The sequence below is a fragment of the Struthio camelus genome, chromosome 5 (assembly GCF_040807025.1).
Source record: "Struthio camelus isolate bStrCam1 chromosome 5, bStrCam1.hap1, whole genome shotgun sequence".
Taxonomy (NCBI): Eukaryota; Metazoa; Chordata; class Aves; order Struthioniformes; family Struthionidae; genus Struthio; species Struthio camelus.
This window is the reverse complement of record NC_090946.1, coordinates 47,822,984-47,841,574: the sequence shown is the minus strand read 5'-3', so window position 1 is coordinate 47,841,574 and position 18,591 is coordinate 47,822,984. Positions and strand designations below refer to the sequence as shown.

The 18,591-nt window shown below is 38.5% G+C and overlaps 1 long non-coding RNA gene across 1 annotated transcript; it reads left to right on the top strand.

Annotated features, from left to right (window-relative positions):
* Positions 1-725: 725 nt before the first annotated feature.
* On the top strand, positions 726-18,312 carry LOC138067488 (uncharacterized). The gene is made up of 3 exons (XR_011141542.1): positions 726-833; positions 9,234-9,409; positions 15,960-18,312. It is a non-coding gene; the product is annotated as an uncharacterized lncRNA (long non-coding RNA).
* Positions 18,313-18,591: the final 279 nt, after the last annotated feature.

The following is an 18,591-nucleotide window of genomic DNA, read 5'->3' as shown; positions in this document are numbered from 1 at the left end:
TGTTCCCACATTCTGTTTCTGGCTGTGGGAGGAGCAGCACAAGCTATTGGATAAAGTTAGACAAGCCAAGCACATGGCTCTTAGCATATGTTTTCTGAAAGAGAAAACTAGGGGCCTCTGTTCTATTCATAGCTCTGCCTCAAGTGAACTTACGAAAGTTTCCAGATACCTTACTTGTAAAAAGGAGGAAAAAGACAGGTTCTTCCTTCTTTGCATGGGAATATGAAGACAGGGCTATTATTAAGGGATATGACTTGCACAGAAAGATGATACAGTATAATGAAAAAGATGAAAACAAATGCCCTGCCTGCCTCCCTGCCTATCTAGCACATCTTTCCCTAGTACAAAAAGAATTTGCAAAATATCTTTCTCTTTAGGCGGTGGACAGAACAAGATTGCTAAATATGTGAAATGATGGTCTGCACACTGAACCGAAACGCAGCACACTTAGCATGGTTGTTTGCTGGTCTGATTTAATTTTGCTGCTTATTGCTCAGGGGCAAATTATTTCTGGTCCTCATACAGATCTATAGTGAGCAGCCAAACCAGACAAAAAGCACCTTAAAGCAGGGAATGCTAGAATGGTCATAAACAATTTCTTAAGCATTGTTCTTGTACCTATTTATTCGTTATATTGTATTCAAAGTGCAAGAAAACAATTGTGAAATATGTTGCCCCTTTCTGCTGAAGAAAACCAGCCCAGTATGTGTAATTTGCAGAATGCTGAAGAAACCACCCCTTCCCTGAAGAAGCATCTTGGCTGGCAGGTGCCATTCTGCTTCCTGAGAACTGGATGAAAATCTTCCACCAGAGCAGAGATCCTGTTTAAGAAGGTAAGATGCTTCTCTGCATAAGGGTTGAGAATGCTTTAACAGTAGTTTCAGCAGTTCCCCAGGACCAAGAGTTAAGCAAACAGGACTTCTCGTGTGCAAAGTACAATGTGTTGCAACTTATCAGCAGCTTCTTCCTTGGCACTGTTTTCTATTGCCCTGTTGGTTGCTGGGTGTCACTCTGAAACCCTTTGTAAAAAAGAAGTGAGTGTGGCCAATGCAAAATGATGTTTCTTTTGAAGACTTCAGAGGGTATCAAGGGAGAAATAGTTTTTTACTCTGCATCTGACCACAGACCCGCACCCACTCCTTTTTGTTTACAACTATGCTGGGAAAATAAGTTGGGATAATGGGAGAAAAATATCTGCTTTTTCAGAGATTTGTATTTATTGTTTCACTGCACTATTAAGGTATTTATTTAACTTGCTTGAGGTACCACAACTATCTCAGTGAAAACTAGCGTTCGCTAGATTAGGTTTCACTATGCTTCCTAGGTTTTACACATGCTCATGCAACTGCACGTTTGCCCCACGGAAGAATCAAAATGTCTACCATAGAAATAACACACAAAATGGTTATACAAAGTCAGTTGATGTGCTGCACGATTACTCTGCAAAGTACTACTTTTTAGTTTGAGAGGGAAGTGTAAATTATACTATAATTAACAAATCTGAATAGTCAAGAACACCAAACCCCGAGTCATTCTATGTTTAGTCCTAGGATACAGCTCCGATAAAACATGTTGCTTGCCTCTAAATGTTGAGAGACAAATTGTTTGGAATCCACTGTTTTTGTACATAAAATCTTCTTCCAGCCAAAGTCTTATTTACTTATTTATAAAATGATCTTGTTGCTCTGATACCAAACATAATCAGTTGTGTTATGTTGGATAGCAGTGCTTTAAATGAGAATGCAGGGAAAACGATTAAAAGGTCAGTTACTGGAAGGGCAACAGCTTGCGAGGGAGTGGAGCATTGAACAATTCAGGACAGTAACGTTTTAAACTGCTTGAATGTAGTCTACTGGAGCACATCTGGACTACGTCCAAATAATAAACAGTAGTCTGACGAAAAGCCCTGTTCCAGGAATAGTCTGTGTTCTTAATTCTAGATCTAGTGAAGGCCACAAGGAATTAAGTGTGATAAGCAGTTGTACCCTAGACAGTCCCATGGGAAGCTATTAACAGTAGTCGATCAAATCTATTTCCTGACTCCAGCCCATGTTAAATTGCTTCCTATTGGTTACTTTCAAAGTTAGTGCGGTGCAGAAGTAAATCCTTTGTCTTTCATTAGGAGAAACTTAAAGCTAAACCTGTGTATAACATGGAAACACATGCAATAGCCTTATAGGTAGGCAAAATCAGCTACTGCACTGTTCTTTCTTTGTAGCATGTGGTTCTTAGTATGCGGACAAAAACCATGCCATAACAGGGAGGAGAAAGGGCAACATTTAATGCTGACCCTTGTACACAGTATATTCATATGTATGTTTATGGGGCAAGTAACCAGTCAGTGTTACTTGATGAAGTAAAGCAGAACAAATTTAGACTGCTTATAAGGAAAACATTACTTAATTGTAACGGTCTATGAGATTATGGAATAGCTTCCCAAGGGGAGAACAGGAAGATTATTGTTTTAGTCATTTAAAGAGAGCTTGCATAAAGCCTTGGAAAATACAGTGTAGGAACAATAATAATGTGTTGGCAGAAGGTGGAGCATACTGCTTAATATGCCTCTCTCTTCTCCAATATCTATGCTTTATTTATGTTCTATTAGTTTTGAGTCAGATTCTGAAACTGAATGTTAGCATCCTCGTTGGCAAAGGCCTGTAAATTTGATCTTAGTCTGACTACATTTTAGAACTGGGCTCAAATCAGAAAGCCCAATAATAGAGCAGGGTGCATCTTTTTCAGGAAAAACAAAATCCAAGGTTATGTTTTAATTTGAAAAATGGATCAGGTTCTTCTCTAACATAGCTACATTTTGCAAACTTTTAAGAACTTGAGGTAAAAGTGGGTTGGGATGAATTTGGAGTGAAACTTGGGACAATTTATGAATTTAGGTGGCAAACATGCAAAACTGAGATATAGCCTGATTTGACATCACTGGCTGAATTCCACTTTAGCCTTTGATTTGCTGAAAGTCAAGCCAACGGGGTAAAAATACATGTGGTCCGAAACCAAAACATGCCTACAAAATCTTGAAAAGAAAACTTACCACATTTGTTTAGATGTCACCAATATTCAGTTTATTTTTATATGAACAGCGTCATGGATCGTTTTTCCCAGTAATTACAAACATAATAATAAAAAACATTCAAAGATCTGAAATACAACCGAAAACCCAAGCAGAGGTCATAAAAAGGCATTACAGTCTGGTTATTTTTTCTGATAAGATTTTCATTCATCTCCTTTGTTCTGGTGCTTTCAGTGGCAAAAAGAATGAAACTCAAAACAAAATAATTGTCACTGGTCAAAACTGAGAATTTCAGAAATCTCAGAAACAGCTTGTTTCCATAAAATTTCCAGACCAAATTTTAGAAAAACAAAATTATCCAATGCTTTATTATTGTTACAGGACTGCAAAGTATTCCAGAAATTTCAGCAGTGAGCTAAAAATATGCCTTCTTCCAAAGGGCTGCATTTGAATTTAAGATATTAATTGAAGGAAAGTCAACAGAAAAATAAGGATAGGGATGAGACAGAAGAAATTTATGAGAAAAACGTGTTTGTCTCGTTCCTTGTGATAGATTGGGTACATAATATGCTTTCCTTTTAACTCTTCAGGCATTGCATAGGCATAAGTATAGAAGGGATTTTCATTTTTGCTCAGCTATAGATGTGTAAAAAAAATCCAGATAAAATCTGTGAAAATGTTTTGTTTTTGTTAAAGATGGAAGACATTTTCTCCCTACATTTGCAATGAAACTTTATATTGCAGTATTTGTTCAGTTTTCTCAGGTTTTTCAGGTGGACAAGTTTTAAAAACAAAATATTTTGAAAATGGTCAGTTATTCTCTACCTTTTCTTTGAACTTTTCTATTGTAATGCTGAAACTCAGAATTGTCTAAATATTAGTGATATCTGCATTAGAGGATAGGTGCATTTAAAATTACAAAAAAATTACTTTTTTTTCCCATATCTTCTTCTATTTACATCAAGATATAAGCTAATGGGATGACTACACTTTTGCTATAAAGAACAGGCATTTTGGTATGAATAAGAAAACCATGTTAGTATAATGAGGTCAACATATGAAAGGAGTAGACAGTGTCTAGGGAAAACAAAAATGTGGTTAGAAGAATTCTATTATGGTATTCATGTTTAATTTACACTTGGAAATAATGAACACTCCATCTCAAAATTGAAGTGTTAGCATGCATTTCATGTTGTTGACAATTCTTGAGTAACACAGAGACTACAATTTCAGGAAATCTCAAGTTTAGAGACTGCCTCCTTTTTTGATCCGTAGTATTTCTGCCAATTCAGTCGCACACAAGTAACAGCTATTCAAAATAAAAATGAGTGAAAATAAAATGTAAAAAGTAACTTTATATTTGAAGAAAAGGCAGGAACATACACAGCTATGGAGAGCACACTTGAAAAGCTAAACAACATTATTGGAATAAGATTGAAAGCAAATGCTTTCAACAACTTTTCCTAGGCCAGGCTGTCTTTTCTGCACAGATTTATTTCATTTCCCCTTTGCTGTTGGGCTTCTTTTTACTGTCCAACAACTTACCTAATAATGAGAAAACAAATACTAGCCCTTAAAGGATATGATCACGTGCTTCCACATGGCTGTGTATGAATTCACAAAACCAAACCCTGCCCTTCTGATGCATGCCAGTGAAGCATTGTTTTTCTGTGCTCAGTTAATCTAGGAAACTGTGGTTATCAGCTCTGCCTCTTTTCTTGCATGCAGACTAGAGTCCTGGAGTACATCTTGCAGTATACAGTCTTGCAGTAACAGTTGCTGAGCTAGAAATTAACTTGAATTTCAATCTGTGATGCTACTTTTAAACAAATTGAATCATCGTTCCTGATATGGCAGACCATAATCAAAGACTTGGAGCACTCTATAACCTATTTCTACTTAAATATTAAAAACTGCTTGATGTGGCAGCTGGCAGCCAGTAATGCGTCACCTTCAGTTTTGGAATGGGAAGTCTGAGCTATGACATTAGAGGAGTCCAAGAAAATGTACATTAAATATTTAGACAGTATATGAAGCATGGAAGTTCACCAAGCAGTAAAACCGACTTTTAAATGCATGAGAATAATTTTGTTGCAAGTGCTTTGTCATATCCCCTTCAGATCCCCCAAAGCCTCACTAATGATGATTACGTATTTTCAGTTTTAATGCAAATTTGGATTAAAGGGAGCCTAAATACTGAAAAGATAAAAGATTACCTAAACATTGCTGAACATTGCTAGAGAAAAAATTGCTGTTTGGAATAGATGAAGGTAATGGTCGTGGGGAAGAGTTTTCAGATTGTATTCACCAAAACATAAAGTTCATGCATGTAATACTGTACCTCAGTTGTTTTCTAAGCGTATTACTGAACATATTCTGATAGCATATTTATGAAAACTTGCACCATAGATGTTCATAATTATGATAACCTCTATTTTTAGAGCACTAAGAATGTTTTAAGAACTTCATAGATGTGTTTAGGAAAAAGATCCCCTGCCCCTAACAACTCACAGTATCAACAAGAATTCGTGTTAATGAGCTTATTTTCTACTGGCTGGATCAGCCATTTTGTTACATTAGATGGTGCTCTGAAAGCAAAATTTTAATCATGGGGCTTAAGCACCTTGATATGTCTAAGTCTCACTTAAAGTTAGCCATGTCTTTAATATTCTACTGAACAGTAGTGCTTAAGCACTTTACTGAATACGCCTTCAGATTCAGTCCGTATTTGGGTTCACACCTCATGGTCATTGCAAAAGAAATTAAAGGAGGAATCTGAATTTGGAGAATATGATGGCTTAGGGCCTGGATTTTGAACTAGAAATTAAAATACTTTGACAGCCCTGTGGAGTGCTCTGAAATTTAGATTTTAAAGCAATCTATTTAAACTTAAAAATTCATTTTATTTAGATGTTTAAAATAAGCTTCCCTAGAGCTTAGGCAGCATATAGAAATTATATTTAAAATACATACATATTTATGTGTATGATTTGTATTTGGAAGGAGAGCAGGCATTAGGAAGAGTATATACTTACTGCCAAAAACCAAGTCTGTTAGAGCAATCATTTGGTCCACCAGAAATGCTCTCCTGCAAACAGGGCTACTTTGTGCCTGTGGAAAGGAAGTGGCCATATTGAAAAAAGCAGCAACTACTGAACAGTCTCTTCTCTGTATGCTTCTGCCTAAATAAGATAAATACCCAACAACATGTACAACAAACAGGCTTAGGAGGAAACCAACAGAGTATAGTCCAAACCTGGCATAAAAAGGGACAGTTAGTTTCTAACATGTTGTTGCTAAAGGAGCAGGATAGACTGACAGATGAAGTAATTACTTTGCAATTTTGACTATCTTATCTAAACTTTGGTCAATTACATGTTGGTGCAATAGGCAGCCTATTAGGTATTGTATAGGAAGGGCCCACTGAGTAATTGTGTGTGGAGTATAACAATTATTTATGCATTGTAGCAAGGAAGTCCCCCCCCCTCCCCCGCCACCATCCTCACCTGAGGTCCAGTTCCTGCGCTGCATTGAACCAGTACAAAATGAAGACGTTACGATCAGAGATGACAAGTGAATACAGACAGATGGTGCAGAAAAATAAGTGATGCATCAGCGGGCTAGGCAGCATGATAGAATCAGCAGTCACATCCAGCAGCTCAGCCACTGTCTTTTTATGGGCATCATAGCAAAGGAGGGTGAAAGAGAGTTTGAACTCTTAGAGGTGTTTTTAGGCAGTTCCTCTAACCTTTAAGGGGAAGTATGGGATAAAACATGAAGATGCTTAAGACTTTTAACAAATGAACAACTGAAGATGGCATATGAGGCTCGGCTGAGGTGGGAATGGACAGTCTGTGAGAAATGAGAGTCAGGGAGGAGATATGCCGTAAGGAGGCCTCCATGTGAAAAGAAGTGACTTATGTTTGATGCCCAAGCAAAGAAGGAACCCATGGAAAAATAAAATTGCCTTTTATTACTATTAACAGTTGAAGAGGAGAATTAGAAGAGTTAATAGCAGCATGACTTTTTTAAAAATTGTTTTTTTAAGTAAGAGCTACACATTAAATGCAAAAGGAAAATCCCATCTCGGAACTCTCCTTTAGCATATAAAGTGACAGTGCAATTAGTCTGTGAAACTTACGGCAGGAACATGTTGTTACCCCCAAATTACTCTCTGTATGGGCAAATATGTCTAAAAAGACCTTGCTACTTGTACAAATCCTGGTAACAGACTGTATTTCAAGACCTATCTGAGAGCACTTCAAATCTTTCAGTTACTGTTCAGACCCATTCTTGAATATTTTAATAATTGAAAGTATCTAAAACAGTTTTGAAATTATAACTAGAGGGACTTCATTTGTTAAACGAATCTGGAAAGAGAGAAAACTAAATGTTTAAGTCTCTCCCAAATTGTTCTCTGCATCTTTCAAACAGTTAACAGGCACTAGGGAAGCATTTTTCAAACCTGACCTTTTTAGACACATTTATAATGCTAATGTTATATAAAGTGTAGGATTTGGAAAGACATGTGAAAAAAAGCCCTACGATATAGGGCTGTGCTATAACACTGAGTTTCTAAAACACAGCAGCATGTTTCTCCTGTGGAGCAGCCAGCCAGGCATCTTGTTGCCAGGTTTCCATGATCTCCCAGGGTAAAATAGCAATCATTGAAGAGTTCGGAGTCCTCCATACTGTAGCTAATAAGGAGCCACAGAACACAGAGGGAGGGTAGATCCACAACATTCACCTGTGGAGGAAAATGGGGGAGCTTCTGAGCCCCGAGCTTATAGAGCAGAACTACTAAACTGGTTCTTTGTTTGGTCTTGACATGGTGCCTACTAGCATAGCAGTACAGCCTTAAGGAATGTTTTTGCTATCACATGCATAAAAGCATCCAACCAAAAATATAATGAATGCCTGTAATTTATACATAATTCACACATTTGTATATATATGAAAGTATATCCTATTTTTGCGACCAATTCATAGGCATGAATGCTTACATGTGTGCATGCATATATGCAGTTTTGATGTTCTGTTTATGAAAAAGGCACTGTGGGAGAATTTTATTAACAGATACTAAAAAGTGAGCTTCTCAGCTGCTTCATATAACTGTTTCAGTACATTTGTACTCAATGGGACATTCAAATTTAGGAATCTAACATATATCTTCACCGCAATTGATCTCTCAAGGATAATATTCTTTTTCTTATTTGAAAATCTAATTCTCCCTGCTGATTTGGTTCACTTGAGTGTTACAAAATTGTGAGACAATTGTCAGAAGCTCTGAGCCTTAGGATCTTTCTTCTTCTAAGAAACGTCCTTGTAAAGGTTGCCTTGTTCCCCTCGTTTTCCCTAACTTGAGATTTGAGTTATCCAGCTGCAGAAGCAGAAGGGGAACTGGCAGCAGTTTGATCAAGAGTTTCTAAATAATTTGCTCCGTGATTCAGAATGAATGTGAAGAACGTCTCTGCTAGTACCAGCAGAGACAATGGGGGCCTCTACTGGAGTTTAAGATACAGAAAATAATGTCAGGAAAGTGATTGATGTTGTGGGATTGTTTCTGTTAATTATTCCTCAATTCCCACATTTGTCCCTGGGACTTGTTCTTCTCACTAATTTAAAAATGAGGACTAAAACCTTAAGCTGGCGTTAAAAGCTAGTTGAGAATTGCATAAGCAGTTTGGGTATAACCAAACTACTCAGAAAATAACATTTTTAGTGCAACTGCTGAGCTGCTCTCAACAGTGTAGATCAAAAATCCTTGCACAAGGGAATGAGAGCTGGTAATATAAAACATCATTTAACAAACAGGCAATGCAACAGAGAAAAGAGTATCACACTTTACAGTATAGCTTAATGGGAGAACACATTTCTCTGCCTATCTGACCATACTGGTTGACAGGCATGAGTTTTCCCTTGCTACACAATCCATATAACTTAGAGGCCCACTGCCTTACAATGAAATTTTTAGAACCTTTGTAATTTTTAATTCCCAAATATGTGATTCCATAATAGTCTTATTCGAAACTGTAATATTGTGACCTAAGAGTGTTTGACTTTTCTTAAACTTAGCAGCAAATGAAAAATAGCAGCGGGTTTTTGGTCCAGCTACATCTCAGAAAGCATTCTTCCATTTTTGCTGGTATGAGTGAAGCCACAGGTAGTCTTACTAGCCTAGTAAATTAAGTCTAACTCTGTTCTCAAGAAAAGCTGACTCAACTAGAGAAAAACTGGTACTGCAAATAGAGTGGATGAATAGCAGGAAACTGTTGGTGAGTCTGGAAGAGTGGGACAAACTAAGCAGAGCGGGCCATTGACAATGATGAAGCGGAAACATCCTGAGAACCTTGCATGCTGAAGTAAGAAATGTTGACAAATAAGGTAAGAAACAAAGAATTGCTATCTTTTACAGCTGAGAAAAGTGGATAGACTTTTATGTCCTTCTAGTCTGACATGGAAGCAACAAGTTCCCTTGCAGCCACTGCCCAGTTAAACAGAGATACAAAACTGACAGTCTGTCCCTTGTGGCTTTAAAGCAATCTAAGGAATGTTTGGGCACAGCAGAGTGTTTAATCCTTATTTGCCCTATAAATTCCAGTTCTGGTCATTACATCTAGTCTACCAAAATTACTTACATATTTTCAATTGGATAAAATTATTCTTCACTTCCTTCTCTTAAATTAAATAATTTCTTTGTTGTGAGGGGACCTACTTGGGGGATTTTTTTGCACCAAAGGTGGTTGCGTTTCAGGTGAAAGTGAACTGCTTCACTTCAAAACACTTTTGAATCTTTGTGGATGGCAGATGGACATAACCATGATAATAATAGCAAAATAGACTTATTTAAAACTTTAATGCTGATTGCATTTTAAGTTCTAGTCACAGATTCAGCTGCCTTTTTATTCTGTAATAGTATCTGAGGAACCTGTTACATCTTTGATTCCAATATTTGGCTGTTTTTTTCATTAGGCTCATTGCTGCCACTGCCTCTCAATCATATACAGTAACCTGAGAATTATGCTGTGGTTTCTTTCCTTCCTCCTCTTGGGCATTCAGTTTCAAAACCAGATTTCCAGCTGTTTCCATGATTGACACACCTCAGGTATCAATATTAAGCTTCTCAGAATGCCATTTATAAATTCCTACGTGTAATCTGGAAAATGAGTACACTGATACAGTCTTTAACTGACACAAAAGCTCCATCTGAATCACAAGGTGGGCTTATTCTAGTAAGGATGCACAAGCGGTTTGGAAGGAATCCTAGACCACCCAAACTGGTTGTCTCTTAGCCTGCTGCACTGCCATCAGATATTTACATGTTAAATTTTGGTACAAATGGGATCAGAACACAAATATTCTCGTGCCATTATGCCAGCTCACCCCTAGATTTTGCATGATTGATTTTGCAATGTAAAAATTTTTCAACATATTTTAGTGCATTTTTTTGACATTTGTTTTTGAAAGTGGATACTGGAACACCCAGAAACCTCCTCATGGTATCCTGTTGGTATCATATTGACTGCTCCATTCATTAGTGTCAGGATACACTACACAGAGTTTAGATATGCTACATAGACCTCTATCACTTAAATTAATAAGGAATATCTGATTGAATTAGTATGCTACCATTGTATTTGTGCAGTAGGACCTATGAGCATGAATTTCACAGCTATTTATGAGAGCTGAAACATATTTAGGTGAACCAATTTTGGATTCACTTGCTATGTTTTAGAAAGAAATGTGAACGAGTAGATCCAAACCTTTCTTTCTCCTACGCCCTAGCCTGTCTACCAGGCTGTGTCCCAGATTCATCTCGTCTCTCTTTCTTGCTTATTGTCCCAGTCCCTCATTTCCCATGCTATCTCCACTCTGCTTCTTGTGAGTATCCCTCCTGCTTTCATCCTTCTCAGCTTCCATATGTTTTTTCCATTTCGATTCTTATCTCCCCTGTCAGCTGTTCCTCTCCCGGTTCCTGCTCTCTCCGGGCCTCCCCGAGCACTGGCCCCATCTTGGCCCGGCCCGAGGCCACCAGTCACTGCCTCACGGTGCCGTCTCCAGCCCCTCCATGGCCCAGCCCCGGTCCCGGCTGCAGGGAGGTGCCCGGGGCTGGGGTTGCCCCCCAGCCACCCCCGGCTGCCCTGCTGCCTCGGGGTGGGGGGACGGGCCTTGGTGGCCAGGCCAGGTCCTGCCCCACCAGGGGCCCCCCGGCCGGAGAGACGTCAGCCCCTGCAGCGCCCTGGCAGGGTTTATTGCTGCCTTACTCCCCACAAAAGCGTCTGGGAGCCACATTCAAAGGGTAAGGCTTGCTCAGCCCAGGACTCCTGCATGTTCAGTGCAGGCAGAGATTTTGGGAAGTATTTGCAAATCTGTAAACTTCTACTAATCATGTAGAAATTGTGAGTTATCAAATGTTTGTCATTTGAACAAGGTACAGAGGATTTTGCAGAGTGAGCAATAGGACGCCCTGCACCAAAGCATGGGGATACTTTAGCATCCTAAAGAACAAATACATTTATCACTGTAGGCATAATAGCACCCTCCCCCCGCCCTGTTTTTCTCCCATGCCTGGCCTCAGAAATTGCTCAGCTGCTTTGACTGAAAATTTCCCAAATAGCTTAACCTGCAGAAGATAACTGCATGGAAAATTTCAGTTAAAAAAGCTAAAATTTGGCAAAATTATAACAAATTGCAACCAACTGGAAAGGGTCAAAGCAACTTTAAGAATATAGGTGGTGCTCCCTGCCACACCTATAATTCATGCAGCTTATTTTTCTTAGGCTAAATTCATCCATTGACAAATTTATGAGCTGCTGAGTGTTGTGTTGTGTCTAGGCTTCAGAATGCTTTGAATTAATACAGGAAAGCCTCTTTCACGGTGAGCATTAGACATGTTGGAAATGTTGGCTAAAACACACTTTCCAAAAATTGTTTAAAACAATATAGTCCCATAAACACTGGCTGACCAAGCTTAGACCTACTTCACTCTCTTTTACTGAAAGTATCTCAAATATTTTGCTATCATAGCCTTATAGCATACCTATGATGTTCAGTAGTAGAGAAAATTATTATTTTTTTCTCTACTGGAAAAAAATAGGGTGTAGGGGCCTGAAACTGTAGATTTTCTGAGAACTACTTATGCTTGGGTGATTCACTGCAGTCATAGAATCAGTAGTACGGAAATTAGTGTTTCCTGGCTGCCTCAATTTCATCTCTTATTCCTGGGTACTGGGACTCCATACTTCCCTGTCTTCTCTGGCCCTCTTCCCCTGAAATGCTTCTTGTGCAGTTCCTTTTTCTGAGAATCAGACCAGCTTGAATTTCGGTAGACCGATCATCCATGTCTCCTGTGAATACAACTATATGTCTTCGTAGAACACGTGAAGGAGAAAATTCTTGCTCGTAGGCCAAACAGTCCAAATGGATTATGGCTACACTGCTGAGGGGACACATGTATGAGCAGACTGACCATAGTTATATTGCATAACTCTTTAGGCAGGGCACTTACCTATTCAAAACTGACACAGAGTCCCCAAATTCTATCTCAATCTACCTCAAGCTCATTCAAAAACTGAACATATGCCCAACTGCTCTTTTTCCACAGGATCTGGTATCTGTGTGCTAAAGTCTGGTACAGAAGGAGACATGCAAAGAGATATTCTCTTGTGCCATGAACTGATTTAAAAATGAACACAGAAAAAAAAAACGGTCGCAGAAAAATGGCCACATACTGGTGTTGCTAGCCACAAGTTTTGCACTTTTGTACATCCTCCTCACTAATTTTTTGGGGAAATCTTGCCTGCAAAGCAATTCACCCAAATTTTGCAATTTCCCATTTACCTCAATTCACTCTGTTTTCAGAAGGACTCTTACTCAGCTAATGGTATCCAGAATCTGGCCCATTATGTCTAAATGAGTGAGACCTGTAAACAGTGAAAGTGGAAGGTAAGAGACTGCTGTAGTTAAAGGCTAATAAAAGCAGTGTGAGAGGGCATTATGGTCTTCCACAAACACAGAGCAACTCAAGAGGCAATGGAAGGGATTAGTTTGTGCAGCGGAGCAGTTTTGCCTGAGGTTTGCCAGATGTTGGAATGGCAGCAGAGGACAAAGAACAACATTCAGAATTTGCTGGGTTACTGAGAGTATCCTCCAGGCTTTGCTGCCTCTTGTCATACTTTGTGGACTGGCAAGAGTAAATCTGATGGCTTTTGCATTCAATACTGTCCTCAATATACCCCAAAGCAAATAGCGTACTTTTTTTTTTTTGCTGTTATTTAAGCATAAAATCCTTCCTCTAGAAATATTGTAATATTTCTTTTTCCTATAAAGAAAGCTGTTGGTCTTTGTGGTAGAAGTGCTTTAATGCAATAATCTGGGCACAAAAAATTTAATATCCCCCAAGTCTTGACTTTGATGGTCTTAGCCTTATGTCTGTCCTCAGCAAAAATTGACAAATTATATTTTGATAGCCTTCGTTAGGAGTATGGCACGCATAGCGATAAATACCATAGCGTAGATTTGAGCAAGACCTTCAGAAAACTTATTTGAATGACACAGCTGCCAAAAATGAGTAAAGACCTGGAGCCACTGGTGAAAAAAGCAACATGATTACCTTTTTTGATGAGCTCAGAAACACTGCTTTAATAATCCTCTTTCACTATAAACAGAAATAAGCTTGCTACTGTATATTGAGAGTATGAGGGTACTTCACAAAACGGAAATACCAGAAAACCAAATCCAGAAATGGAACACAAGCTTGGCTCTTTAGTTGTCATTCAAACTGTGCCTTTAAAAATGGGCTGGTAAACACCACAGGAAAAAAATGCTAATGTGCTTTTGTTACATAAAATAGAATAGAACAGGTGAAACTCTTAACTGTCCTTAAAAGGCCAAAACTAACTCTGCTTTCAACTGGAAGTATTCGTAATGAATTGAATGATATGCAGAAGAATTTCTATTTGTACCTTAGGAATGCATAACTGGAAATTTCAAGAACAATTCCTTGACAGTTCATTTTCCGCTTAGAAAATATGTTAATAATTTGTACAGTCTTTTAAACCTGGCTCTGGATGCTTCAAACAGAAATGCACTCAGGAACCAAATATTTGTTCTGCTCTGTTGGTCATGCCGACTAGTTTTCCTGTCATCATTTTATTCATGAGTTCTATATTGCTTACTTTTTTTTTTTTTTTTGCTCAAAATTTTTGACGCATCTGTTTGGATAAATACAAAACATTTAAAAAATTGTCAGGTGGATATCAGCATTCATTTCCTACCTGGAAATAACTTCCTTTTACCTATTTATTCTATAATATCTCTATGCATTATGAATTAATTATAAATAAAATTAAAAGCGGCAAGGAGGTCTGCTGTATATTTTTATTAATAAGGAATGTACAGATAATCACTTCTGTATATTTGGCAAGATTCTAACCTTTCTCTTAAATTATCTCTTCTAACTCACATAAAAGCTCACCTGCAAGCTTATCTCATTCTTCTTTCAGAAGAATGGAGGGAGAGAGCTCTGACTTCATTGGGAGCAAGCCTATCCAGACTGCGACTAATTAGAAGCCTTTTCTTCAATGTCTGACATATATTTCATGCAGGACTTTGCCTGAAAACCATTTCCCAGCAGTGGTATAACTAGTCTGGTTTTTGTTCAGCCTCATTATCCAACACAGAAAAAGATTTCATTCTATTTTCTCAAAGAATGATGCTCAGAGAAAAGGTACGCTGCAGTAGTCAACTTTATACACAGTCCTATCCTTGAAGTAGAGCTCGTACTGCATCATGGTGTGACCTTCCTTTGCCACATCCATGTACAAAAATGGTTTCAAATATGATTAAAAAATCCTAGTTTGGCTTGATTCATTAGCTCTCAGTTGGCATATGAAGTAACTGCAGTTCCTCCAGGGAGAAGGGTCCTGGCGCTGCTATTACCATCCTCATGATTTAGAAACTACTCCCTCCAACTGATTAGTGAGGGTATTTCCCGACTTGTCACCAAGGACTTGCTAAACGAAAATGTGTTACTTTTAATTTCTCCTGCTTGCTTTTAAATCAAAGACTATTTCTAGAAATACCAGTAACTACCCTATGCTCCTCTGACATCAATCTTTGGCTGTTTTAAGTTAGGTTATTAGCATCCTCTCCCCTCATCTTGGTAAAACCAAATGGAAATAAAGTAACCGCAAAATGCACACAGCTGTCTCGTCCTTCACAATAGCCTGCACTAAAAGGAAGCAAATATTCCTTTTCATCGTCTCCTCAGTTAGGCTCACAGAAAGCCTGCAAAAGGGAAGCAGCTGGCTAATATGACTGGAACAGTAGTTCCATACTGGTTGTTTTTAACATCATCTAGTTTAAGATGATTTGGGGAGACTACAATTTATGAATTTTAGTTCAAGTTATGACAGCCTTATCATGATACTGTTATCGTGCCAGTGTCTTCAGTGAAAGTGGAGTCAGCTGATAACTTTACATCTGTTGTGATGGAAGTATATTGGGACAATGTGATGACTAAAGATGGGAGAAGGCAGGCCCACCAATTTCTCTGCAAGAGGAAAATCTCAAATAGCAGAACAAAGAACCAACATGTTGATCCTGATCTTTAAAACCTTAGAAGGCTATGTGAGTTCATATGTCTCCTGGAATATAAGGTAGCTTGGAAGCAGGAGGAGGACAAGATTAATCATAAGGGCAGGAGGAAGAGAACAGTTTGACTATAGATTCACAGAAGGTGAATGAAAGCAAGTAAACTGGGAATGGAAAAGCTGTGATTAAGAGGACAATTAATGGGCACAGGAATCCTAGGCATCTCAGATAGCTCTGATTTTAGCCTAAATATATCTCTGAATTGATGGGAAAACTGATGCAGATTAAAGCACTTGGATATGTTCATCAGTTTTAGTCACCCTTCTCCTTCTCATTTCAGATCCTGTGAAGAGCTGTGAAAGAACCTGTCTGGGAAACTACATGCATTTGGTAAACCTGCTCAGAAGGGCCTGCATGCTGCATCTGCACTCCAAGCTTATGTTCAGAGGTCTTCACCAGGGGCCTTTATGTGGATGTTGTTCAAACTCTGCAGGCTTTAGTGATCCTGTGACTCAGTAAAGTGGGTTCCAAACACAAGAGACTGAGTAATGTCTCTTTCTGTCATGAACTTTCTACCATGGATCACTGTGTGAGTCTTTAACTGACCCAGTTCTAATGCGACTTATATAATCTCTTGCTTTTTGTTATTGATATTGCCAGATGTCCACTTTCTTGTGTGTTGTCTTTTTTCTAAAGACATGGCATCTTCTGATTTTATGCCTAACCACATCATGCATGGTGCTCTTTTTTCAGTAGGGAAATCTCCCTTGAACTATTTTCCAGTATTGTTGGAAGTTTGTCTCTAAATGAGTGCATTGAACAGAAGAAGAGCATTACTTCTTGGAAACAGGTTTGATGGAAAAATTGAGGATAGCATGAACTTGTGTTGGAATGGATTGATTGGATTGATCTTATCTTTAATTTGAACTTTTCTAGGCCTACTGTCACCTATCACAATATTAAATACTGTCAAAACCCTCTGTTAATAGAAGTGCAAGATGATTAACAGGAACAGTGCTGTGAAATAAGGACTATCTACAGTCCTATATCAGCTGTAACACTTCTGCCAGTAAGTCTACATTTCTTTACATGCTTTATTCCTGGATTCAGTTCGCGGCATCTCAGATGTGTTCGTTTTGTGTTGATTCTGACAGGGAATGGGAAGTGTGAACTCACAATGTGTCATCCAGGCCTAGAATTGTATTCTTCTATTGTGCTATTTTGTCTGGGCTGGTAACAGTCCATATAGTGGATGTCATTCTCTTCCTAGTTAGCCTATTTATTGGCTTACTAATAAAGTTGGAACACAATTATGCTGAAAAGATCTGCAGATATGCTGGAAAAGTCACTTAGGATAGGATGTTTTTTCTATCACTGTACTGCCAGTTATTCATCATGATTATAATTTTGCATGAATAGCATATTAAGTTTGATTTTGAAATCCTCTGTCAGTTCTTAATCCAGTTTATCTTTTGGAGAATTACCTCTGATTTGCTTTAAGTAAGATCAGAGTCAGACCCAGAATCACAGCGTTCTTGCTGTGTGAGTGACCTATTGAAATAATTTACAAGATGCCTTGTTCTGTGTTTGCTTCCCGCTACAAGGTAATGCTTTTATAGTATCCCTAAACTGAACTCACAAAGTAGCTAAGTCAAACCAAGTATAAAAAAGCTGTCAGCTACCTGTACGAGTTAAAAGAACTTGGCTAAATTCTCTCCTGAATTACAATACACCTAAGCAACCTGAGGCTGCTTGCTGATAAAGAATGCAGAAATATAGTTGAAGGAAGAACGGATCTTATGGTCAAGAACAGCACTGGATGAACTAATATGCGTATGCTGAAGCAAAATGGAAATGACAGACAGCCTTACCAAAAAGTATGTGTTTCCTCCAAATAAAGTCAGGGACATGCATGAATCTCCTTGCATGAATCAAAAGATAACCTAGAAGTCCATCCTTTCAAAGCTGTTTTTTTAGACCCAAGCTAGATCTGACTCAGCGGCTGAGTCAGACAGTGGCTGACAGGCATATACTGCAGTGTACAGTGAGTAGGAGGTCAGCTTCAATCCTCTAGACCCCTGAGAAAGTCTGACATGTAAGTCTACATCCAAAGTTTAATGCACAAGAATATAAAATGGTCCCCAGGCAGAGTCAGGCAGAAAACCATCTGTCATTAGCACTTTCCATGCAGTCAGGCACAGTAGAGGGCTTTGTATTATGCAGTGAATGATCTGGCAGGAGCTGCAGATATGACTCCTACTGTAATGCATCTTGGTCCGTTCAGCTGAGCCAAACTGAGCTTCATCTATCCCAGTCTCCAGTAGCATTTCAGTAAATGGTGTTTTTCAATAGTTACTGAGACTTTGCCAACAATTCTGATGCAGATTGACTCAAGTCCCATTTAAAAGGCACATTGGTTTGATTCACTCTGGATTTCTATGGTGTGGAGCAGTTCCACTCATTGCTGGGTCTGACTGTAACTGTTTATCTGGCCCTACAAGGGAATGAGAAACCCTCTCATACAAATAACTAAAGGCTACATTCTATGGTTTGTGTCTCTGAAGTAGGAGGCTTGCTTGGGAGTGGAATTAAAGGATGGAGAGAGTCTAATTTGGACCAGAAGAAAGGAAAAATAGAGGGATTTTTTCAAAATTGTAACTTTTTTGGAACTTCTGAGGTTTTGCGTTACAGGCATATCTATTTTTAGGTAATAAATCTAATTTTAAAAATGAAACCCTGTGGTTTGATTGACCTTGATTAAATAATAATGAATAGTAAAGGATGTATGATGTTGATGTTGCGTTTATCATACCTGTCACATTTAAAGCATCAGCTGGAAGTTTGAACAGCCTGTTTTTGGACAGAGACTGTATCTGCCTAGATGGTAGCCAGCACCTACCAGTAAGACTGGTTATAGTATTTGGATGATATTTCACTGCCACTGATAAAGAAAACAGAAGGCCTATTTGTGT